This window comes from Schistocerca cancellata, chromosome 8 (genome assembly GCF_023864275.1).
Source record: "Schistocerca cancellata isolate TAMUIC-IGC-003103 chromosome 8, iqSchCanc2.1, whole genome shotgun sequence".
Classification (NCBI taxonomy): domain Eukaryota; kingdom Metazoa; phylum Arthropoda; class Insecta; order Orthoptera; family Acrididae; genus Schistocerca; species Schistocerca cancellata.
Window position 1 is genome coordinate 171461636 of NC_064633.1, and position 27832 is coordinate 171489467.

Below are 27832 nucleotides of genomic sequence, written 5' to 3' on the forward strand. Positions count from 1 at the left end.
GATGTGTTCAGAATTGTGAACAAAATGCTACGAAAATTCAAGGCAGAATTTTCGATCTAGAGAGCAGAATTAAAGATAGGCCTGGTGTGGTCTGTAATGGCGCACCAATTACGAAGCTGTTAGAAGGCGAGGAACGCTTCGATCCAGCCAAGAAACATAACGGGTGGCATCCGTTAGACTTCATAAAAAATTGCGAGAGAATATTTCCTGGGCACTTGTCTGATCAGGAAAAGATAAACGTTGTAATTAGCGCCTTAGCAGGTGACGCTAAGCGCTGGGGAATAAATTTAGATACCGAACGAATGACGTTCGAAGAATTTAGGCAAAAATTTACCGAAGAATATTGGTCTGAACAGAAGCAGGACCATTTATGGCGCGAGTTTATCATGGCCAAACAGCATGATAACAGGGGCAGGAATTCTTTGAAAGATTTCTGCGAGTATTGGTACAGGAAATTGACGCATTTAAGAGGTAGAAGATCAGATGCGGAAATTATCTGGGAGCTATATAAAAAGCTTCCAGAAGATTCTAAGAGGTATGTAGGAAGCAACCATCGTAGCTTCCAAGCATTTCTAGAAAGGGTCGAAGACGAAGACCATTGGCGCGAAAGTTGTGCCAATTATCAAAATTTTGGCAACCGTAATACCCGACACAATGACGAAAGGAATGACGGCGATGGATTTCGCGTCAATGTAATACAGAGAGGAAGAGGCAGAGGAAGAGGCAGAGGAAATTATCAAGGTCGCGGTAGAGGGTATGCCGCGCAAAATAATAACGACGCGGGAAACTAATTTCCGCGAACGTTGCGGGCCAAACGGAAGCGGACAATACATACCGGCCCCGAATTAAGAAAAGATACCGGTCCGACCGTAATGTAATGAGACAGGCTAGAGACAGGCGCGAAGCGACGCAATGTGTAGTGGCGAGACAAGCGTCAGGTGCGAGCGAGCATGAGTCATATAGGCCGCACAGAATACTCCAGATTAACGGGCGAGTGGAGCATCAGAGGGCAACGGCCCAGCCTAGCGGAACATCTGTTCAGAGAGAAGCCGCTAGCAATACGGCAGTAGTAGGTGCGAACGTAGCCGTAAGAGATAATGAAAATTTTACGAGAGATAATTCCGTGGCAAAGGAAACAATAGATGAGACGGTGAGTACACAGAGAGGTGCGGTTAGCAGTGTTTGCAATGAGGAAAAGGGCGATAATGAATTAGCAGAAGTAACTGATTGGCGTGTGCAGATCGACGATCTGTACAAGGGCCTAAAGCAATGTGAGTGGGAGGATGTTAAGAAGGAATATGAGGCGAAGAAATTAGTTAATAGAAAGGGAAATGATAGGGGCGTCAATATAGTGACGTGGCCCAAATTTGAAGAAGGGAGAATAAATAGCGCCGCGAAAAGTACGCGTGCTGCCGATAAGGGGAAGGTTAATGATAGGAAGGATTTGGAGGATGAAATCCTCAGCATTGACGAAGAAATAACTTCTGCTAACAATCCGCCAATAGTGCAAGCTGCTACCGAGAGGCACCGTGGAGAAGGGGCAGATGATTACATGAAAGTAATTAAAGTCCACGAGGATTACGCCGAATATGAAGTCACAGTAGAGGTAAATAAAGCTGATGATGAGGCCGTTTCACCAAAAGAGGAGATTGAATTAAAATCTAAGCCTGACAACAATACCGAGGAGGAACTTAGTGCCTGTCTCAGAAAAGCCTTTATGTTAGAACCTGATAGCGATCCGGAATGGTCGGATTCCGACGATAGTTCAGATGATGAAATATACGTAAATACAGACAAAATTGAATATACTAGCTTTCCCTGTTGTGCAAAAGTAGCGTACTTAAATGAATCTGATGTGGAGGAAGAAAGTAGTGATGACTCTAGTGAAGATGAATTTTTCGGGGTAAAAGAAAGTGAATATACTTTTACCGAAAGAGGGTATGAAAAAATCAGTGAAATCAAAGGGGATATAGTAAGGTACGATATTGTACCTAACAATGACGAAGTGTCAAAACAGAATCCAGATGTTGTGACTGAACAAAGAAAGAAAGAACCACCGGACGACTCAGAGTTTATTTCGCAAAGGGTTCAGGTAATTAATGACTTTGAACTCCCGGAGCCAAAGAAACCGCCTGATATATGTGAAGTGAATGTTAAAAGCATATCTTGGGACGATGTAATCGTCGACCCGGATTTGCTCAAGGAAGACCACGATAATGAAAAACATTCGACGGTTAAACAAACAATAATACCAGTTGAAATTTATAACATGAAATTGCAAGTACTTCTTGATACTGGGTCTCAGATAAGTGCAATTTCCCAATCGTTTTTCGAACACATTTGTGATAAGCCTGGGCTAGTAATTATGTCAGTAACAGGTGTAAAAATTGTTGGGGCTACTGGCAAGGCTAGCAAGCCGGTAAAGAACCAGATTTTGGTTGAATTTAGTATAAAAGGACAAAACTTTGAACACGATTTTTTGGTTGTGCCAGACCTGAGTACTGAAATGATTTTGGGGATAGATTGGTTGGATAAAGAAAAGGTTATTATTGATTGTAGCCAGAGAGTGATCAAAATCAATAGTACATTTAGGAATTTGGAATTGAATTTTGAGGGAACTGGGAAAGTGTTTGAGTCAGAAATTGATTCTTTGTTGTTGGAGATTGACCATGGGAATGATGGGTTGACGAACAAGTACGAGATGTACCATGTCCAGAAATTATTAAATGAGAGTGACAAGCAGGGGCATGAATTTAAGGGAATGGTGGAAAATTTAGAGGGAGTATCTCCCGAACAGAAAGCAGAGTTGCTTGAAATTTTAGATAATAACAGCCCCGTATTTTCGGACAAACCTGGCCTAGTTAAGAATTTTGAATACCAGATTGAGACAATAGAGCATAAACCTTTCTTCGTAAGACCGTTTTCGATACCCATATCAAAGAGGCAGGCTGTTCAATTGGAAATAGATAAGATGATAGAGTGGGGGGTAATCGAACGAAGTAACAGCGAGTATAATAGTCCTCTTATCATAGTGAACAAAAGGGATGGGGGAGTGAGAGTAGTTATCGACGCTAGGACTTTAAACAAAATTGTAAAGAAGGAAATAGATAGGCCTGAGAATCTGGACGAAATGCTCCAAAAATTTTATAACGTAAAATATTTAACCAGTCTGGATATGACCGCCGGATACTGGCAAATCCCATTGAGTAAAGAATCCCGTAAATATACCGCTTTTCTATTCGCCGGGAAATGCTATCAGTATAAAGTAGTGCCATTTGGGCTTAGCACATCTGTGGCAGTATTTATTAGGGCACTGGACTTTGTGTTAGGTAGAGAACTGAGTTCCCGGTTAACCATTTATGTAGACGATTTACTGATTGCTACAGAAACATGGCAGGAGCATTGCGAGTTATTACAGAAAGTTTTTGTTGCTCTACAAGCAGGGGGCATGACACTTAAATGGAAGAAGTGTGAATTTGTGAAATCGGAAATAAAGTTTCTGGGGCACATTATTACTACCAACGGTATTGGCAAGGATCCGGAAAAGTTAAGTGCAATATCGGGATGTCCAGCTCCTAGAAATAGAAAACAGTTGAAAGCCTTTCTAGGTTTGTGTGGATTCTATAGAAAATTCGTCAAGGGCCAAGTTTTTAATAGTCCTCATTTGAACAATTTACTTAAGAAAAATAGTGCTTTTGTGTGGACTGAAGAATGCAGGAGAGATTTTGAAAACTTAAAAAGGGAACTTTTGAATGACAATATTTTGCATCACCCCATACTGTCAAAACCTTTCCATATGAGTACTGATAGCAGTGCTTATGGAATTGGCATAGAAGTGTTCCAAGATATCTGTGAGGGCAAGGAAATCGAACACCGGACTATCGCATTTGCCAGTAGAACCCTAACAAGATACGAGAGAAATTACACTATTTCGGAAAAGGAAGCTTTAGCCATTATATGGGGGCTGAAGAAATTTAGAAATTATCTGTGGGGCCATAAGCTCATTATACATACCGACCACAAAGCTTTGACTTTTCTTAAAGATTGCCGTTTACTTAATGGTAGGTTAACTCGCTGGGCTTTGTACCTGCAGCAATTTGATTACGATATTTGCTATGTTAAAGGTACTGAAAATTACGTGGCAGATGCCTTATCTCGATTGCCTAATGGTATGAGTGAAGTGCCCAACGAAAATGGGGAAGAGGGTACTTTTCAGATAAGATATATGAAAGAGATTTCAGGAAATAGGAAAATTGAGCAGATATGTAAAAATATGAGGTACCATCAGAATGAGGATTCAACCTGGAAATTAGTGAAAGTAAATTTTGACAGTGTGCAGTACCCTCAAATTAAGAAATATTACAAAATTTATAAAGGCATTTTATATAGGAGGAAAGATTTAGTTACTGAACAATGGAGGGTATGTTGGCCAAACCAGTTTGATACTGATGTCATAGATTATTTTCATTTGGCATTGGGGCATAGTGGGCCGAAAAAATGTTTGGATAAACTGAATAAGGTCGTAGTGATTACTGGTAATGTAAGTAAGAAGGTAAAGGAACGGATTAAGTCATGCGATATCTGTCAAAAGACCAAAGTACCGAACAAAACTAGTAGGGGACCAATGCAAAGTACATTGCCTGAAGACACCCTAGACTTATTATCGGTAGATTTATATGGTCCCCTCCCAAAGACTTCGGGAAATTGTGCATATCTTTTGGTGATTTTGGAAGTATTTTCTAAATTTGTGAAACTATACCCCTTGAAAAAGGCCACAGCAAAAGCTGTATTTAGTAGGATGGTCGAATACTTCAGGACCATCGGGAAACCCAAGGCAGTACTATCGGACAATGGACCCCAGTTCATATCCAAAATTTGGAAAGAGGGAATGGAGAAAAATGGTGTGGAGGTTAAATATATTGCAGCCTACCATCCTGCAAGCAATCCGGTTGAAAGATACATGCGTGAAGTCGGGAGATTGTGTAGAACATACTGTAGTCACAATCATAGAGCCTGGGGCAGATTCATATCGGATTTTGAGAATGTCATGAACACATTACATCATGAAACTACAGGGTTCCCACCGGAAGAAATTTTGTTAGACAGAAGTAGTAAAAGTTTAATTGAAGAAAAATTAGAGTTTCCACCTTGTACAAGTTTGGGATTAAATCAAAAGAAAGAATTGGTAATAAAAAGGGCAAAGCAAAAAGCCGAATCTAGATCTAGAAGACACGATAAAAATCTAAAGGTTTCAAAATTTAAAATTGGAGATCATGTTCTTCTGAAAACCCACGAAAAATCTAGTGAACTAAACCATGAAATTTCAAAATTTAAATATATCTATAATGGACCATATATAATACAGAACATTCCACACGAAAATGCTTACTACCTAATCTACCCAAAATCCAAAAGACCTTTAGGTGTAAGAAATATAGTGGATCTGAAACTGTATGTTCCCAGAAACGAGTAATTGTGCTGTATCTTATGCTGAACACAAATTGTTTCAAAGGTAACTATTCTTTGTAAATGTCTGTATACCATTGAAAGTTTACTAATGTAGTTATGTGAGTTTCAGATTACCAATGGTACTGTAAATATAAAAATGTATGGAGGAAAGGACTGAAAGGAAAGGGTAAATGCTTTCAGCCAGATAACAGGTGGAACTGTCAAAAATGAAAATGGGCAGTGTATGAACCAGAATAGGAAGGACTGCCAAATACCAATGAGGGCAGATAAATAGTCGATGGAAAATAGTAGATGTAATCCAAAGGATGTGACAATATGAAGTGAAATGGACTGCCCAAATCCACATAATTGGCAGTAAATATGTGTAGTTAATTTTCTGAAAATTTGGTGTGTGTGTTTTGTTTAGTAAATTAAGAACTGGACTGCTATTCAAAGCAAGCAGCGACAAATTATCTTATAGTATATAAGGAATATGCATTTGTTTTTGTAGTTAAATATTTACATTCCAGAATTTTAAATTATTTCTTTAAAAAATTAGGGAAAAATTGATTAAATTGCTATTTTAGTAATGTTTAAATGGGAAGTTGGACTGTGCAAAAGGCACTTAAGTAAATAACAAGATATTGGTCTTAATATATTAAAATAGTATGAACCTAGATACAGTGAGTGGAACGAAATATGTAGTGTAAATCTTCTTGAACTTTTACGTAAAGATTCAGAACCAGTGTATCATTGTTAAATTTAGTGTTCCCATAAAATTTGGACTTAAGAAAATTTTCTGGAAACAGGGGCATGTGTAACAATAATGTACCTATAATAATTTTTTTCTTTATGCATTTAGATAAATGTTTCTTTCTGAATTTATGTAAAATGATGTAAATATTATTTTGGATTTTTTTCCTTTTCGTGTCATGTTAAAGAAACTGTACACAACTTCTGAAATGAATGTCATTACTTATGTTAGGTTTTAAGCAATTTGATAATCAAAGGAAAATGTATTTAATGTTAAAACTATTGTAAAATGTGTAAATTGTAATTTAAACAATTGGTCCGTACGTAGGTAATGCATTAGAATATGTGTAGTAGAAAACCTGTGGTGAATACCCTACCTGTAGGGGCGCGGGAAAAGGTGGATGCAGGCGAGCGCGGGAAAACGCACACTGGCGCGGTTCGGCACAACGGGCTCAGTGAAACAGTCGGAGTTGAGTATCGGTCAGAGGAACAAGTACTGTACCGAGGAGGCTGTCTAGGAAAAGTGGATTCCATTGAGCCTCGGATGGGCCGATTCCGACGACTACTTGGCATGGCTATATTCTCAGGCACAAAACTGGAAAGATTACGACGCTAAGAAGAATGAAAGTGCCGATACTGTGAGAGCCTTAGCCGTGCTTGTATGTGTGCTGTGCTGCCCGCTATCTCGCTGCCCGCCATCCGCCGCAACTACGTGCACAGGTCAAACATTTATTTCATCTTTAGAAGTGTATCTGTGTGGACCAGTATTGAAACTGTTCTAACTGTTCAATAATAACGTGACTTTTACCAGAATTGCCTTAGACATCACTTATCCTTATCATTGACCTAGACAGGGTCCTTACCGCATATTGTGCAACCCGAGTATCCCGAACTGAAAGTTACAGTTAGTACTAAATTATCTGCAGATCGATCTATGCTATAAAGCAGTTTGAAAGTTAGGAGTGCAAATGTAAATGTTAGTAAAGAATATCAGTGGGATCAAATTGAAAGATAAATTTTGAATTGAGCTAGCAATGTTATTTAATTCATTTGAGACTGAAAGAATGTTAGGCTATTAATCCAGAAGCGTGACAAAAGAATAGTAATCCATAGATTAATAATTTCGAGTGTTAATGTACCTTCATGACTTGCTAGTTTCAGTATAACAACCATAACAGTTTCAGGCCCCCCCCTCTCTCCTCTTGCCTATTCTTGCACATTTTAAAGTGTACTGATCAGAATTGAACAGTATAATTAATTTCTATATTAAACCTAAGTGTATTAGTGTTTTTTCCAATTTTAATAGTGACATTGTATGTGTGTTTTCAAAATTACTGATTCTAGGGTAATCTATGCCCGATTTCAGTCTGATCAATATACAAAGTGCAGCTCGTAGTAATCATTGCTGTGTGGTGTTGTGTAATTTTAGTTCATCCAAACTAATACAAAAGAAGGAAACCTTAGTTCAGTAGATTCTTTCTGGTTCTAAATTTTGCTATAAAACGCAACATTACTACGTGTTGTTATGCTGGTACATACAACCACTTGTACAAGGAAAAACTCACTCAGTGCCTAATTAGGCTGGCGACCGTATTATTAATCATTGGTAGTATCTACTGTGTGTACTTCTTGTCCATGCGAACGCGTAATTATACTTTACATTTGCTTGACGCATCACCGTAGTTACTGACTGAATAAGTCCGAATTGCTTCCATTAGGTACACGCGGTCAACTTATGTACTAAATCCTTGTTTACAAGGTGAAGCCCGTGAACTTATTACAGTACAGGCTTTATTGAGCTAACGCACGTCCGACAGGGCGGTAGTGTTACAAGTTGTGGAATAAATGTTTCATATGAACCGCTGTCAGGCGGTAAATTTTTTCAAGCGCTCTGCTTCAGTTAATCCTTCGAATGATAAATGAAATGTCGTAAACAAAGCCATCTTAGGTAAATGAATGCACTTACGAGTAAAATAATATTATACTATTCCTAATTATTTCAGTCCAAATATCCAGCCGGTCTTTATGCATATAAAATTTATTCTGAATTTTCGTACAAAAAATGTAAGTACTAAACATGTTAACTGATCTCAGTCATATTGAGGAACATAAACGCTTTGTAAAGTACCTGCGTGGTGATCATATTTCTGCAGACTGAATCTAGAAATGAAAGCGAATTACAGTTACAATTACAGGTCAAACTACACGGCTCATGTTGTCAGATAGCAAATTACAATTACAATTACCGGTCAAACTACACAGCTCATGATGTCAAATATTCAATTTAAACTGAGTTAAATTCGGGCACTTCGATGGTCACTGTCAGTTTGAATGAAGTCTCTTTCGACACTAAGTGGCATTATTTTGAAACTAAAACTACAATTTTAAAATGAAGTTTCAAGAGACTTTGAAGTAGTCCTCTTCATGGTGGCTTCTGAGGATGATTGTCCCACGCACCATCTATCACAGGACAACAGACGTCACTTTCCTCAAAGTCATTCGAGAGGTCAAAGTCAAGATGCCTGCTGAGATGTTATAGCCTGTATGGCTTTAGCAGGCGACTGGTAGACAACAGAGAATCGGCAACGTGTATTCATTGGATGCGCTTATTCACACCTACAGCAAGACGTCGCAGCTGCACGACAGTTTTCTAGTGCTTGTGTATCGGAATCTCGACGAGCTGCTGGTTGACGAACACCAGCTGTCCCTCAGGGATGGCTGGCATGCAGGGTGTTGTCAAGTTGTAGCTATGCACTCTTATCTTGCTGTTGGGGCGCTGAATTAATTCATTAGGATCTCTAATTTTCCGCTGCTGCATCTGTGGCTGCTGGGCAGATACTCTGCGTTCTTGCGAACTGACCGGCCGACCAGGAGTCCAGGTAATGGTTGGCAATTCCTGGCTTGCTGTTTGCTGTTTAGTGAACCTGGGATACTTTAGAATGTTACCTTATGATCTGTTTACAAGCTTGCGTAACAGCGTACTGAAATATTTTTGAAAAGAGACGTAACCAGTTATCACCTCAAAGATTTTCCAACAAACGAAATAACACGAATGTTAATCTGCTTCCCAATCTGAAATTAATCTCAGGTAAAAAAGAGAAAAAGGTAAAAATTTTTGCCTGACAGGTAACACTAACAATGTTGGAGCTCGGCGTATGGATTGTTCGATGAGAATCCTTACGACATGAACGAAAACTGAATACCAGCTATACGTTCGTGTCCGCTCATGTGTTTCTGGTACTGGTTCTCATTCGTTGCAATATCCACAGCTAATAGTTGTTCGCGTGCTTCAGCGGAGCATCTTCTGTTACTTTCATAGAACCTACAAGAGCATCTACTCGTATTTTTAGTTCTTTCAAATATGTCCACTGCAAACAGATTTTCATGAATGGTTCAACGTGTCCTCAAAATTTCAAGGGTTTAAAACCTCATGTGTTATTTCCTTGTTTTCCTGTTCAGATTTTCCGGATCGGCTCCTGTCTTGTTTTCACAGTACCTTTACTATATCCGATGACAGATATGACCTACATGATTTTAGTATTACTTTTAATGTTATTAGTATTACAAAGTAAAACTCATCCGCCGAAATTTTAACCATAAAAAGACTGCCTAAGGATCTCTGGTTACACGGAAGGCCCTAGTCGTGTCAAAAAAATAAAATGCATACACAAAAAAACAAAATACAAAACCAGATACTGCGCCTCAAATAATCAGGAAGCAACACGTCAGTCGAAGGCAAAACAAAGAACAAAAAATTCAGATATATGTTCAAAATAAAAAGCATTTTCACCAGTTATTTACACGGTCATGTTCACAATATAATATAACGCGTTAGTACGTTAATCATCTAGTAGAGAATTTTTAAGAAATGTATTGAAAACTATTAGTTGAACTGAAAATGAGTCAATGAGTCAATTCTTCAATGTACATATCTTCAATGGCAACCATTTTCGTATTCTGCATTGAACGGAAAGATTCTATTGGTACTCGCGCCTTACATAACTTCTTCTTTATGGATGAAATTAGAAAATGGTATATGCTATCTTAAGTTTTCCTAACATCATTTAGCTCTCAATTTCTTTGCAGATCTCTCTCACCCATTCACAACTACCATCGCACCTGATTCTGTTATCTCCGTTTTAGCTTATTCTATTGGTGACTTACTGTCTCATTTCATGCGTCCGTATACGCAATATTTTCATTGACTGTGTATTAGAATACACAAATTTTTCACTTTAGTGCTCTAAATACCTTTACCTTGGCCTATGGGAACTCGATCCTCAACTCCGTCCTCATAACGCTCTGGTATTTCAGTGGCCTCATCGCCTATCATTTCCAAATTTTGTATCTCTCTATAAGGATGTCCAGTTTCCCATGGTCGGTCACACTTGTAACACCCACTATCCCAACTGGTGGAACCCATTTCTTGTTAACCCTTACTGAGCACGCCTCTTGTAGAATTCTGCATGAGACACCAGGTTTAACTCAGAATTTTCAGAAAAGTAGTTGGGAGATATAACATGCGGATAAAAACAAGTAATAGAGGGAATGAGCCGAATAATACCCGATAACAATAATTCCGGCGATCTAAAGTTAATTTTCTGGGAAACTGCAAGAAGCTTGTGTTTCCAGTGCTCGAGTACTGCTCTGGCGTTCGAGGTCGCTATGATATGTCCGTGACAGCAGACGTAGAATGAATTCTGAAAGTCTGTGCCTCAAAAATTGCTTTGCATGGGAGTGAAACGTGGGCAATGGAGAGTACAGGCAAGAAGGCAACAGATGGTCATCTAGAAGAATGTAACTAGTCACTGTGAAGACCAAGTAAATAATGAAGAAACGTTGAAAGATATCCTAGTATTTTTGTAGAAGAATGTAATGTGTCACTGTGAAGACCAAGTAAATAATGAAGAAACATTGAAAGATATCCTAGCGTTTAATTTATATATGTTTTTAACGTATTTCCTTTTTCCAGAAACGCGTTCCTTACTAGTGCTAATGCACATTTTAGATCGTCCTTACTTGTCTTCTAATTGCTTGTTTGGCTGCCCAGATAACAAACTATAGGTTCGCACTTTCAATTTCTATTTGCTAGTCTCATCCTCTAAACATTACCTTAACAGTTCCAGTATATTCCCTTGACCTAGATTAGTAAAGTATTTACAATGTCTAATTTATTTATTGTACCCATATATTTAAGGTTTGTTTCCAAATTATTTTCCAGTACTGTCATTTAACAGATTTTAGCATTAGTGATTCGTTTTTCTAGAACTTACTTACAAAATTAAAAAGATATGCCAAATCTATGTATAAAGAATTGCAACATGGCAGTTTTATTTACATAGCTCTGCCACGGGCATAGAATTACCTCAACATGACTCTGAATATAAGTGTTTCCCACGCAACCCTTCAAACATGCTCCTCTCGGAAATTCTAATAAAAGTTCGATAATTTTGATTTCAGGCCTGCCAGTTCAGCCTGTTGTATCTGTTGTCGTGATGTATTCAGGTAGTGGAGTTGCTTGTGTATTACTTGCTACGAAAAAATTGGTTAGGAATTACTACTTTACTCAACTCATTTTCCTGAATCGACGTGTTCGTTGTCTTGGTTACTGCTATTCAGTATCTAATGCTATTCTTCTTGTAACGGAAAGTTGGAGTTTCGCCTTAAATATGTACTCTGAAATAAGATATTTAATATCGATCTTCACATGACATAGTTTCAAGTGCCCAACACAAAAAACTTCACATTGTATCATAACACATACAGAACCCATTAAATTACAACAGAACAGCATAGACTCCAAACTACTTACCGGTAATAACTCGCACCAAAACACCAACTCAGATACCAAACGAACGAGGGGGCTCATTTTCCATCGTAATTTAGAGATACTACAATTAGATATCGATTGTTTACATCGAAATCTGAAAATAGTAAGTTAATAATAATTTATAATATTTATATTGCAGTTCTTTAAAATATGACGTAATATTTATTGAAACAGTAACAATAATACATTTGACAGTGGTCTCTTTCAGAATTCATGTGGACAAAGCATACCACATTTTGACGTATTTTCTCAGTATACATTATAACAGCGGTCGTAAAAACGGTAGCCGATGAGCCGTATGCACCTCGAATTAAGCATTCACGTGGACCGCGGTTCTCATCCATATTGCTTAATAACATGAATGTAGAAAGTACAGCTGAATCCAATAATGTCAAATAACATTAAGAGATTCTTAAGGGCTCAATAATAGACAATAATACTTACACAAACAGTAACTTTTGATGTGCCGTGATTTTAATTGATTTTATTGAAGTCGCCCATGAGATAAGTAATTTTGGCCGCTTACTTTACAGGCAGAGGGGTACGTAGGGCGATCACTACTGGGTTATAGGATGTCAGAGGGGGAATATCTAGTTTGTATTCCAGTACTAGCAGGTCACTGGCATGCATGTTTCATGCTGACTACCTGCTATGAAATAAATTGTGACACGTAAAAAACAAGATTCGTCAATGCACGTTACAGAGATGGTCAATTTCAGATGCGGACATATTTTTATCAAGACATATGAAATAAAATTGATGTTGAAGTAAAACAAAGAAATAAGTAGAAAAAACATATTTACTAGACTTACTAGCTATTTGGCATTGAGTCGCATACAGCGAAATGATGTAAACTGAATTTCAATTACTGTTTTCATTTAATTAATCATCCACTCACGTCGCAAACAAGACAACACTTCATAAGGACATTACAGCGTAACGACGTTTGGGTTGCTGAAAGTATTCCCAAGGGTGGCGACTCTTAACGATCAGTACTTCCTGGCCGATATATAGCGCCCTTACAATAGCTATAGTGTTTTGCGCTCAGGAGATACTAATTTATGTAGGTTACCATTAAATATTCAGATGCGGACCAAGGGGCCACCTCACACTGCCAGCATTAAATTTTCTAGCAAAACAGGTTGACGATCACTGCATTAGAGAATATTTCTACTTAAGTTTTCTTATTATTGAGTAAACATAACAAACAAAATCAGTATCTAGATTTCTGATACATTTTAGTGTGACGTGGTTGTCCATACGTACTGAGTGTTGTAAGTGGGTATCGTGTAGCCCGACTGTTTTTATCGCACATTTCGAGTTGTGGTAAAAACAGGGTCACTGACCAGGTCCATTACAATATTTAGTACAGTTTTCCATTTGATAATTTCCATTCACACTTCTTTTCCAAAATTCCTCGGAGAAAGAAGGCTCCACTAACTGTTTTGCAGAGGTGATGAGACTTGCACTGCGTGTACAGGCATCGGCAGATTTGCTGAACCACAATACTTCAGCGTTAATCTGGAAACTTGTTGCACCTGAAGAAATGGCGTGCACTGCCTGGATTATCCTACAGCGCTGTGGACATCTGAATGTGACCTGAGCCACTGATCTCTCACTGGTGCTGATGAGTTGCTTCCATACCTCGGTGAGTATGTACAATACAACGTATATGTCTCATTGCGTGCTAGTGTTTACTTGTTTCGTTTATGTGATATGATGCTTGGTTGTTACGACCACATGATTCGCAACGCGCAAGGGCGTGAGTGGACACGTCGCAGTGCTGTCCTTCGGATACAAAACCGATTGACTCACAACCGAAGTGAGATATCTTTGTGATCTCAATTTTAAATAAAACTTCGATCTGTTATCTACACTTCATTCACTGCAATGTATAAGCTTAAGTCAACTTTACATGAAGTGTATCCAATGCTTTTTTATCCCTGTAAAATCTTTAAAAATCACGCAGTGTTTTACTTAATTAGATGCAACATTGTAACTATAACTCATTTGTTTTAAAATCGAAGGTATCAGACTGTAATATGTGATAAAATCAATTTTTTCACCTGATAGTTTACTTTAAAACGGGTGAATAGTATTTCACAGCTGATGGCTAGTCCGCATGGACGGAATAGGTCACGACGCTAGCTACTGTCCGTAGGATATAAAACCCTTTAAATCGGAAACGAGATGAGATACCGTTCTGCTCCCAATTTTATATAAAATTTCGATAACTTATAAAAATTTCATTCCCTGCACTGTACGAGCTAAAATCAATGTTTAAGGAATGCATGTTTACCTCTGCGAACTCTACAAAATTTCATGCCACATTTTACTTAATTTAATGCAGTGCAGTAAATGTGACCGATAATGGAAAGCTCTTTACCGAGTGAAGATAATGTGCGAAGTTTTCGAAAAATCGAATTATAACTATTTATCGTAAATCGGAACGACGTGCACGGGCACCAGCATCTGGCAGGCAATAGCGCCGTAACACAGGCAGCCTCAGCGCGGAATGTAGATAACTCGTCTGTAACAGCGAATAGTACAGAGCGGTTCGCAGTGGTAGCCACGTGTCGCGGAGCGGTGGGCAGCCCTGCGGCCCGGCAGCGTCAGCAGGTACGAGGCTTGGGCGTGACGGCGGGGGCGGGGTCGGGGGCGGCCTCACGTGTTCCTGTCCCCTCGGCGCCCGCCTTTGTTCTGCACGGCAGCCCCCGGGCCTCTATTGTCGCCGCGCTCCCGGACGCAGCGGCGCGCGGCCCACCACCCACATGACTCTGACGCCGGAGGCCGTGCAGGAACCGGCTCCACACAGTCCGCCAACGGCTGCCGGAGCATCAACTCACCACCAGTTACACGGCCACCATCCTGTATGCGAGCTTCTAAGGCTACGGCGCTTCCTCGTTCAACGAAGTTCCACTTACAGTCGCATAGTCGCTAGTTCGGAATTCAATATACAGTGTGATCATAAATTATCTTCACGGCTTCAGACTTTACATCCACATCTAGAAAAATACTTCGTAAGGCACTGTCTGGCGCTTGGTGTAGAATACCCATTACCAGTATCAGCCATTTCCTTTCCTCTTCCACTCGCAAATATAGCCAGGGGAAAACCATTGGCTACAAGACTCCGTATGAACCCAGAACTCACCTATCTTATCTGCATTGTCTTTAAGTACAATGTAGAATCGTTCTGCAGTCAGCTTGAAATGCTGGTTCCCTAAATTTTCTCAGTAATCTTCCTTGATAAGTATGTCCCATTTGAGTTCCCGAATCGTCTCCGCAATCCTTACGTATTGTTCGAACCTACCGGTAACTAATCTAGCAGCCCGACTCTGAACTGTTTCGACGTCCTCTAATCCGACCGGGTGTGAATTCCAAACACTCGAACAGAGCTCCAGAATAGGTCACACTAGTGCCCTAGATTGCAGATTAGCCGGCCGCGGTGGTCTAGTGGTTCTGGCGCTGCAGTCGGGAACCGCGGGAGTGCTACGGTCGCAGGTTCGAATCCTGCCTCGGGCATGGATGTGTGTGATGTCCTTAGGTTAGGTAGGTTTAAGTAGTTCTAAGTTCTAGGGGACTTATGACCTAAGATGTTGAGTCCCATAGTCGTCAGAGCCATTTCAACCATCTTTCTTTATTGCAGATTAACCACACATTCCTAAAATCCACCCAATAAACCGAAGTCTACCATTTGCCATCCCTACCAAGGTCCTCACATGCTATTTCCATTTCATATCATTTTGCTAGGTTCCACACAAATATTTGTGCAACGTCACTGTGACAAACAGGACAACTCTACTGCAGTATCCGAACATTCGGTTTTTCTTCTCACCCGGATTAACTTAAATTTTTCTAGATTTAGAGCTACTTGCCATTCATCACACAAACTAGAAATTTCGTCTTGTATCCTTCTATAGTCACTCAACTTCGGCTCCTTACTCCTTACCGTACACCACAGCATCATGAGCAAGCAGCTGGTGACTTACTTGATTTCAGCTCTTTCATTTGTTTCTCTACCCCTGGGTGCTTGGTACTATGTCGTCCATATAGGAATCTGAATTTTAATAACTTTAAAATCTTACTACCCAAAAGAAACTGGATTTCAATACGTTACAAGAAAACTCATAAATAAAATAACATGGTTACTCGTAAGAACATCTGGGATTTCAGACCGTTCCTAGGCAAACGCTACAAAACTATCAGAGAAGTGACTTCAGTGCAATGACGATTTCTCCAAGCGCTGTGGAGTACTTGCAGAGCAGCGGGCGTGTCAAAGCACGCTGACAAACCATGCTTTCCACATTATCCCTTCGTATTAGCTAGCTCCTGCTGATAGGCAACCAAATGTACAGATTTTGAAACAGTTTGATGTCATCACATGCCAAGGCACCAGTATCAGCAGATCCTTCAACGAACCTGACTCACGTATTGACGTTCGCCGCGTCTCAAACAGTGCCCATATTGAACATCTGTAATGTGAGGTATAAACGCTGGATAATCCACCGACTGATATGTGTTTGATTTCCATACGTTTTGTGGTTTACGCTAAGTCGTCCTTTGATACCGCTGTAGGTACTTAAGAACAATTCTGTACTGTTTCCTCATTCAGAGCGGACAATGTGTTCGCCTCTAGCAGCATGGACAGCATCTTGTACTCAGTTTCTCTCCGTGTCCTCTCCAGAAAATTCCGACGACACGTTAAAGTACGTAGCGAAAGCGTATCTTCAAGTACTGTAACTCTGTAACTTTGTTTCGGTACGTCTGATACTTCACAAAAGCCCATTGGTAGAAGCTTACTGGTACGAAATCAGGTGATTGTAGCGGTCATCAGGCCAAAATATCTCCTCCAGTCTACCTATCCCAGAGCATATTACTGAAAAATGGATATGCAGTAAAATGATATGAAATGGTGCTCAGTGCAACTGATGATATGACGTTGCAGGTTTTTCATCTGTGGCACAGTAATCGCTTTTAACATGTACCACGTACACATCACTGTTGATACTATGAGCCGTCGGGGAATCTCTGCCACCAAGGATTCTCTTTCTAGTCGGGGCAGCAATCCAGATTGTTCTGGTCGGCGTGTTTTCTCTTTGGTTTTCTTTTTCTGGACGCTATTTAAATGCTGCGCTTCCGGCGATGTGTCTTGGTTTTCCACTCCGGGGCACTAGAGGTCGTGCTTGCCTGTGCTATGGGCGTTTTTTTGGAGTCTCGCAGTGACCGTTACGTGGAGCGTTAGTTGCTCCCGGCGCCGTGTTGTGACTTCAGAAGTGTGTCGGCGCTGGACTAGTGGTGATGGCCCCCGAATGTACTAGCTACGTGGAGTCTCGTCGTATGCTACAACTAACGGTGGGCACCCGCTTTTTTTTAAAAGTGATATTGCTGTTCAGTTAGATAGTAATTTGTGTTCACAGCCGGGAACAGTGTTTGGCTGTGATCATCCCCGCTGAGGCGGAAATAAGGAATTCACTCTTGGTTCCGGTATACAGGGTGTTACATAAAGGTACGGCCAAACTTTCCAGAAACATTCCTCACACACAAATAAAGAAAAGATGTTATATGGATATGTGTCCGGAAACGCTTAATTTCCATGTTAGAGCTCATTTTAGTTTCGTCAGTATGTACTGTACTTCCTCGATTCACCGCCAGTTGGCCCAATTGAAGGAAGGTAATGTTGACTTCGGTGCTTGTGTTGACATGCGACTCATTGCTCTACAGTACTAGCATCAAGCACATCAGTACGTAGCATCAACAGGTTAGCGTTCATCACGGACGTGGTTTTGCAGTCAGTGCAATGTTTACAATTGCGGAGTTGGCAGATGCCCATTTGATGTATGGATTAGCACGGGGCAATAGCCGTGGCGCGGTACGTTTGTATCGAGACATATTTCCAGAACGAAGGTGTCCCGACAGACGTTCGAAGCAACTGATCGGCATGTTATGGAGCACGGAACATTCCAGCCTATGACTCGCGACTGGGGAAGACCTAGAACGACGAGGACACCTGCAATGGACGAGGTCATTCTTCGTGCAGTTGACGATAACCCTAATGTCAGCGTCAGAGAAGTTGCTGCTGTACAAGGTAGCGTTGACCACGTCACTGTATGGAGAGTGCTGCGGGAAAACCAGTTGTTTCCGTACCATGTACGGCGTGTGCAGGCACTATCAGCAGCTGATTGGCCTCCACGGGTACACTTCTGCGAATGGTTCATCCAACAATGTGTCAAATCTTCATTTCAGTGCAAATGTTCTCTTAACGGATGAGGCTTCATTCCAACGTGATCAAATTGTAAATTTTCACAATCAACATGTGTGGCCTGACGAGAATCCGCACCCAATTGTGCAATCACGTCATCAACACAGATTTTCTGTGAACGTATGGGCAAGCATTGTTGGTGATGTCTTGATTGGGCCCCATGTTCTTCCACCTACGCTCAATGGAGCACGTTATCATGATTTCATACGGGATACTCTACCTATGCTGCTAGAACATGTGCCTTTACGAGTACGACACAACGTGTGGTTCATGCACGATGGAGCTCCTGCACATTTCAGTCGAAGTGTTCGTACATTTCTCAAAAACAGATTCGGTGACCGATGGATTGGTAGCGGCGGACCAATTCCATGGCCTCCACGCTCTCCTGACCTCAACCCTCTTCACTTTTGTTTAGAGGGGCATTTGAAAGCTCTTGTCTACGCAACCCCGGTACCAAATGTAGAGACTCTTCGTGCTCGTACTGTGGACGGCTGTGATACAATATGCCGTTCTCCAGGGCTGCATCAGCGCATCAGAGATTCCATGCGACGGAGGGTGGATGCTAGTATCCTCGCTAACGGAGGACAATTTGAACATTTCCTGTAACAAAGTGCTTGAAGTCACGCTGGTACGTTTTGTTGCTGTGTGTTTCCATTCCATGATTAATGTGATTTGAAGAGAAGTAATAAAATGAGCTCTAACATGGAAAGTAAGCGTTTCCGGACACATGTCCACATAACATATTTTCTTTCTTTGTGTGTGAGGAATGTTTCCTGTAAGTTTGGCCGTACCTTTTTGTAACACCATATATATATATATATGAATAGTGGTGTTGAGAGTATAAAACACTGCCCAGTGACGAGAGAGTACTAAGCATGAGTAGTATGAAACCTGCGTAGCACAGTGCACACGCCATGTTTTGTATTAAGACAGTGGGTTTCTAATGTACTTGAGTAACGTGTGGTCCCCGTTTGAAGGGGCCGTGACCTTCTTGTCTTGTATTATAGTTTTCATATTCTTGGTTTGGGAAGCCGTTAACTTCTCCTGACTTTATTCTCGTTAATGGGGTGACTATATGTAAAATTTTTGAATTATGAACTGTAAGAAGTGAACAATTTTCCGTGTCATTTATTTGAGGTTTTCTTCCTGATAAGGGTGTCAAATCTAAAGGGGGCATAACCTTGAAATTAGAGTGTCTTGTGTTGCCTCTTTTGGTTTAGTTGTCTGTCCTTTTATTTCAAAAATGTTCCAGTGTACCGCCAGAGGCGGGCACAACCAGTTCCGGATAGGACCGATACAGGGGGCGGCGCCTTGGGCGAAATGCGTTAAAACGCCGTTAGTTCGGCCAGCTACGTTTTGGGGCGCTCCACGCTACTTGGCTGTATTTTGTCGATGTCGCTGCTCGCCCCAGTAGTTAACAGAAGTCGAGTATTTCTCTGTCGCTATTATTTGGGGATTTTCCTCGTTAGGACGTTCCAGTTACTCCAAGGTGCGTCCCCGATTCGTAGTAATGGGTTTCTCTTGCATTTTTGTGGGTCATCCGTCGGGATGTGCCCACTGTTGCATGTAATTTAAAGTGACTATTAAAATAACTGTTTTGCTCATATTTGGTGGTATACTTGGAAGGAATTCCATGAGCGAGTTCTGCGGAATAGTCATTATATTATTAGTGGAATTTCGTTGATCTGTTTAATGGACTAAGCTTCCCATTGCTGAAATTGCTCTTTAACAAGTTGTTATTAAATTTTCCATACTGTTGCTTAATGCACCTGTGGGGACTTTGTCCCGGTAGATTCCTGTTAGCTTTGTGGGAAATTACGATTGCCACTCATATCCACTGCGATCCGTTTATTTGTTGAATTAAAAATGATCTTTACTTAACTGGTTTTATTCTATGTACTCATGTAAAAATTGTACAAGGGCTTCAATTATCTATGTTATTGATTGCTATTGGATTGCCGGTTTTGTAGAAGATTTTGTAAAACTGTTTTACGGATGTGTGTAATAAAGCTTTGTGAACTAGAAGCCTGTGTTTGCGTTTTCTTGTGATTACTCTTGGTCACTGTTGAAGAATTGTAAATGTCACCTCCCAACCAGGCAACTGAAAAAGAATAGTGATTAACTTCTTTACAGGTTTCTGGGCCATGAAAAGTAAGAGAGTTCAGTTTATCTTTAGACAGAATTAGTATCAAAAATACGTCTTAATCTGAGGAAGAAATTTCTGAGAGTGCACGTTTGGAGCGCAGCATTGTATGGTAGAGATACGCAGGCCTTTCTGGCCGAGTGGTTCTAGGCGCTTCAGTCCGGAACCGAGTTGCTGCTACGGTCGCAGGTTCGAATCCTTCCTCGGGCATGGATGTGTGTGATGTACTTAGGTTAGTTAGGTTTAAGTAGTTCTAGGTCTAGGGGACTGATGACCTCAGATGTTAAGTCCCACAGTGCTCAGAGCCATTTGGTAGAGATACAAGGAAGGTGGGGAAACTTCAACAGGCGACAGCCGAAGTATTTGAGATGTGAAGTTGAAAATTATGTGGACTGGTACGGCAAGGAAGGAGGCGGTTCTCCACTGAACCGACGAGGGAAGGAACATACGAGAAACTCTAACAAGAAGCAGGAATAGTATGATAGGACTTGTGTTAAGACATGAGAGAATAACACCCACAGCATTACAGACAACTGTAGAGAGTAAAAATTATAAGAGAAGCCAGAGATTGGAATACATACTGGCATATAACTGGGAACGTAGATTGCAAACGCTACTGACAACTCAGTAGGAAGTGATGGTGTAGGCGGAGCAGCTGGACAGGATATCTAAGGCAACTGGATTTCTATGAAGAAGAGGAAATTTTATCACAGGTTTATTTATCTATTACTGCTTGCAATTTCGACACATGCCATCTGGAATCTAACGTAGGTTGTATTTTCTAATAGCTACAGAAATTTGTATACCATTGTACAGAACATTCATTTTAAGATCAAGAATTCAGATGAAGAATTTGCAGTAATTAGTAAACTGAAATATAAAGGAAACAAATAGTTAATAAAATACTAAATAATACGGATTAACGCCGAAAGAGAGGAATGTCGATACAGTGTTCAGCTTACGTGGACAATGCAGCAGTGAATGCAACCTTACAGAGGAGGGCGAACTCGAGCCGAGATGGAGAGCTTTGGCCATTTCCGGTCCACAACAGGGCCGAGTGACGTCGGCTGGCGAAAGAGCATGAAGCCTTCTCTAAGCGCCAAGCAACATCGTCTAGTTCCATTTGATGTCTGAAGCCGTCCCCCATTCCTCTGTAAGTGTGTAACCCTAATCTCTTTTTAAATTGGTGCCATTTATTCTAATTTCTGCCCTGGTTGAACACTGACTGCACAAAAGACAAAAAAAAAAAAAAAAAAAACAAGTGTAAAGGCAAGGGTCTAGCGTGAAGCACATTCATACAATATTATTCATAGTTTCTAAGGCATGGTGCGTGAGTAAGAGACTAAGTAGAAGCAGAGACTTATTTGTAGTGTTTAACGCTGTCCAATTCGCCTATCTTAGAATGCATGCCTTTAGCCCTCTTCTGACAACTTCATGAAACAGTTACATAACCAGTGTAAGCGGCACACCGTGCTGGCAATAAACATATTTTCTCCTGATGACGTTTACGTAGGTGAGCCGTTCGTGGCTGGTGTTCGTACCATAACTTATTTGACGTCCTGTTTTCACTGTACTATCAACTCGTTACGTTAATTTCAATACTGATGTCACTGAGTTGCCGCCTTGTCTGACCGTGAGTGGCAGCAGCGGCGCTTATCGATATAAGTCCTGGCGTATTATCTTTGCTGACTGCTATTACTTCCCGGTTGTCGTGTGTTCGGAGTTAGTTCGGATGCGCGAGTGAGTTGGGAGGCGCTAGCAGGGCAGTTCTGACCTGGCAGTCGTAGAGTTGTGACGCGGCGGAAGTCGGTCGGGATGGAACAGTAGTGAGGCTTGGATAGCCATGACTCGCCCGGCCGTTGCCGGAACACATGACTTGAACTGGGGACGGTCTTTGTTGATCGTTGGTTCTTCGTCATACCGGACGACGTGTATTTGCTCGCCGATCGCTTATAGGTTGGCGGTGTGTGTCTCAACTCGTGGTTCGGCCGTGTCATTGCTCGGTCACTGCTTTTAGCATTGGTTGCGCTATTCGTTTTAGTGTTTGTGAAACTGTGCGTAGCTTAGGATGTCGACCGTTCAGTTATCATAGTGTTGCCTCCGTGCTGTGTGCGAGTAGTCGACGGTTGGTGAGGACCAGCGAGGAAATATCCGTGCGACGCAGTCAGGCCCGCTGGCGGTCTCTACACAGTGTCGAAGTGTGTGGCTGCTGTTCCGATTGCTACGAGGTTCGTGGTTCACCGACCCAGGACATCAAAGTTGAGTGGCAATTTAATTACCGAAGCCAGCCTGCTTACATTGTGCCGTTGGTTTTCATGGTTGGCTGTTGGGGTATTCCCTTGAGCAACAAGTGCTCGAATTGGCGAAAGTTTGGCCACCGTCCGGTGTAGTTTGGCTGTATTTTAGTTATCTGGAATCCTAGTGCAGCAGCGGAATTTTCTGCCTTGTGGCCGTTAACTTTCCGGCTACCTGCCCTGGTCGCTGACGTAAAATTCAGGCAGTGTCCTTTCCTCATCGTGTTGTCACTGTCCAACACGTGTTTGTGGTTTGACAGCTTCTGCATAATTGGTTGTGGGCGGCTACGCCTTTTACGTTTTGGCTTTGGAGTTGCTTGTCTACTGGTCGGGTGGAAAGCTAGTCGTCTTGTCGGTGGGTCCGTTGACTGTCACTTGCTTGGGTTGCCGGCGGATGGGATACAGTTGGGCCGGCTACCTGTCTCGCCTAAGCGAACGTTAACATTTTAAGTGCAGACCGACCACCGGAAACTTCTGAGCGCCACTGGCTGTACTGCCATTTCTTATTGGTGTCTGATTGTGTATTTTAATTGCTCATAACCGATTGTTTGAATTTGTATGCACTTAGTTGGGCTTTAAGTTATGGGCATTCAGCCGTTTTAAAGCTGAAAATTCCTTGCTTGTCTTGTCTTGCATTGTTTGGGCCTTCTGCCCCCTTTTTTAAAATTAGTTAAGGATAATACTTTGGGCCTTCAGCCTTTAAAAATTTATTGTAGTTGTGTTTTTAAATCATCGGCTTTCAGCCGTTTAAAAAATGAAAATTTGTTACTTGTCAAGTTTTATATTGTTTGGGCCTTCAGTCTCATTTGAAATATTATTTAAGCATAAAATCTTGCGCTTTCTGCCTTTTGAAAATTTATTGTCGTTGTGTTTTAAATCATGGGCCTTTAGCCATTTTAAAAATTAAAGAGGTTCTGCCCTTAAGATATAAGATTGTGTGACATATTCAGTCGATAGTTAAGCTCAGAAATTTGGGCTGTAATGTTAGGGCAATTAGATAAAGCTATATGTGTTCGAGTGTAACTGACAGTCGCTCACTTTTGACCCGTTTCCACAATTCCAACTATCTGTTCTGTCCTGTGGATTTAACCAGGCGTTTCAGCAGGCAGCTGTTGAAAGCCCGAGGACGCTGTTGCATAGTTTGTACAACAGATTTACCGGGTCAGTAGTTAGATTAATTACTCATGACACTGACGGAGAGAGTTGTATGATTTTAGTCGAATTGACGCAGCTTTGAAACCGATAAGATATTATTTAGGAATGGAACCATGAAAGAATATGAGGACAAAGAAATTTCTTCTACGATGCGCCCATAATGTACTGTACGCCAACGTTAGAAAAAATTCCTAAAACCCTCTCACAATTTATGATTTTATTAGGATGTTAAAATCACCGCCGGGGGAAAGACTAATATCTCGATTTTTTGTCGTTAAGCTTCACATTCGAACAGCTGTAATGCACAGAATATTAATATTCTATGCCACAATTCTATTAGACTGCTTACAGTATGCTGCTCCGTCCTCCTCTGGAATTATGCTGCGCGATAAATGGTCCTTACCAGATACGGGAATTGCAAAGGCTCAATCTAGATATAGTAGGGGTCACTGAAGTAAAGTGGAAGGATGACAAGGTTTTCTGGTCAGATGAGTATCGGGTAATATCAACAGCAGCAGAAAATGATGTAACAGGTATACGATTCGTTATGAATAGGAAGGTAGGGCAAAGGGTATGTTACTGTGAACAGTTCAGTGACCGGGTTGTTCTAATCAGAATCGACAACATACCAACACCGACAACGATAGTTCAGGTATACATGCCGACGTCGCAAGCTGAAGATGAACATATAGAGAAAGTGTATTAGCATATTGAAAGGGTAATGCAGTATGTAAAGGGGGACGAAAATCTAATAGTCATGGGCGACTGGAATGCAGTTGTAGAGAAAGGAGTAGAAGAAAAGAATACAGGAGAATATGGGCTTGGGACAAGGAATGAAAGAGGAGAAAGACTAATTGAGTTCTGTAACAAGTTCTAGCTAGTAATAGCGAATACCCTGTTCAAGAATCACAAGAGGAGGACGTATACTTGGAAAAGGCCGGGAGATACGGGAAGATTTCAATTAGATTACATCATGGTCAGACAGAGATTCCGAAATCAGATACTTGATTGTAAGGCGTACCCAGGAGCAGATATAGACTCAGTTCACAATATAGTAGTGATGAAGAGTAGGCTGAAATTCAAGACATTAGTCAGGAAGAATCAATACGTAAAGAAGTGGGATACGGAAGCACTAAGGAATGACGAGAGACGTTTGAAGTTCTCTAACGCTGTAGATACAGCAATAAGGAACAGCGCAGCAGGCAGTACAGTTGAAGAGGAATGGACATCTCTAAAAAGGGCCATCACAGAAGTTGGGAAGGAAAACATAGGTACAAAGAATGTAGCTGCGAAGAAACCATGGGTAACAGAAAAAAAAGTTCAGTTGATTGATGAAAGGAGAAAGTACAAACTTGTTCCGGGAAAATCAGGAATACAGAAATACAAGTCGCTGAGGAATGAAATAAATAAGAAGTGCAGGGAAGCTAAGACGAAATGGCTGCAGGAAAAATGTGAAGACATCGAAAAAGATATGATTGTCGGAAGGACAGACTCAGCATACAGAAAAGTCAAAACAACCTTTCGTGACATTAAAAGCAACGGTGGTAACATTAAGAGTGCAACGGGAATTCCACTGTTAAATGCGGAGGAGAGAGCAGATAGGTGGAAAGAATACATTGAAAGCCTCTATGAGGGTGAAGATTTGTCTGATGTGATAGAAGAAGAAACAGGAGTCGATTTAGAAGAGATAGGGGATCCAGTATTAGAATCGGAATTTAAAAGAACATTGGAGGACTAACGGTCAATTAAGGCAGAAGGGATACATAACATTTCATCACACTTTCTAAAATCATTGGGGGAAGTGGCAACAAAACGACTATTCACGTTGGTGTGTAGAAAATATGAGTCAGGCGTTATATCGTATGACTTTCGGAAAAGCATCATCCACACAGTTCCGAAGGCGGCAAGAGCTGACAAGTGCGAGAATTATCGCACAAACAGCTTAACAGCTGATGCATCGAAGCTGCTTACAAGAATAATATACAGAAGAATCGAAAAGAAAATTGGGAAGGCGCTGACGATCAGTTTGACTTTAGGAAAAGTAAAGGGACGAGAGAGGCAATTCTGACGTTACGGCTAATAATGGAAGCAAGGCTAAAGAAAAATCAAGACACTATCATAGGATTTGTCGACCTGGAAAAAGCGTTCGACAATATAAAATGGTGCAAGCTGTTTGAGATTCTGAAAAACGTAGGGGTAAACTATAGGGAGAGACGAGTCATATACAATATGTACAACAACCAAGAGGGAATAATAAGAGTGGACGATCAAGAACGAAGTGCTCGTATTAAGAAGGGTTAAGACAAGGCTGTAGCCTTTCGGCCCTACTCTTCAATCTGTACATCGTGGAAGCAATGATGGAAATAAAAGAAAGGTTCAGGAGTGGAATTAAAATACAAGGTGAAGGGATATCAATGATACGATTCGCTGATGACATTGCCATCCTGAGTGAAAGTGAAGAAGAATTAAATGATCTGCTGAACGGAATTAACAGTCTTATTGAGTACACAGTATGGTTTGAGAGTAAATCGGAGAAAGACGAAGGTAATGAGAAGTAGTAGAAATGAGAACAGAGAGAAACTTAACATCAGGATTGATGGTCACGATGGCAATGAAGTTAAGCAATTCTACTACCTAGGCAGTAAAATAACCAATGACGGACGGAGCAAGAAGGACATCAAAACCAGACTCGCTATGGCAAAAATGTATTCTTTCCACCTATCTGCTCTCTCCTCTGCATTTAACAGTGGAATTACCGTTGCACTCTTTATGTTACCACCGTTGCTTTTAATGTCACTAAAGGTTGTTTTGACCTTCCTGTATGCTGAGTCTGTCCTTCTGACAATCATATCTTTTTCGATGTCTTCACATTTTTCCTGCAGCCATTTCGTCTTAGCATCCCTGCACTTCCTATATATTTCATTCGTCAGCGACCTGTATTCCTGATTTTCCCGGAACATGTTTGTACTTCCTCCTTTCATCAATCAACTGAAGTATTTCTTCTGTTACCCATGGTTTCTTCGCAACTACCTTCCTTGTACCCATGTTTTCCTTCCCAAGTTTTGTGATGGCCCTTTTTAGAGATGTCCATTCCTCTTCAACTGTACTGCCTACTGCGCTATTCCTTATTGGTGTATCTATAGCGTTAGAGAACTTCAAACGTCTCTTGTCATTCCTTAGTACTTCCGTATTCCACTTCTTTGCGTATTGTTTCCTCCTGACTAATGTCTTCAGCCTACTCTTCATCACTACTATATTGTGATCTGAGTCTATATCTGCTCCTGCGTACGCCTTACAACCCAGTATCTGATTTCGGAATCTGCGTCTGACCATGATGTAATCTAATTGAAATCTTCCCGTATCTTCCGGCCTTTTCCAAGTATACCTCCTTCTCTTGTCAATCTTGTACAGGGTTTTCGCTATTAATAGCTGAAACTTGTTACAGAACTCAATTAGTCTTTCTCCTCTTTCATTCCTTGTCCCAAGCCCATATTGTCCTGTAACCTTTTCTTCTACTCCTTCCTCTACAACTGCATTCCAGTCGTCCATGACTATTAGATTTTCGTCCCCCTTTACATACTGCATTACCCTTTCAATATTCTCATACATTTTCTCTATCTGTTCATCTTCAGCTTGCGATGTCGGCATGTATACCTGAACTATCGTTGTCGGTGTTGGTCTGCTGTCGATTCTGATGAGAACAACCCTGTCACTGAACTGTGCACAGTAACACACCCTCTGCCCTACCTTCCTATTCATAACGAATCCTACACCTGTTATACCATTTTCTGCTGCTGTTGATATTACCCGATACTCATCTGACCAGAAATCCTTGTCTTCTTTCCACTTCACTTCACTGACCCCTACTATATCTAGATTGAACATTTGCATTTCCCTTTTCAGATTTTCTAGTTTCCCTGCCACGTTCAAGCTTCTGACATTCCACGCCC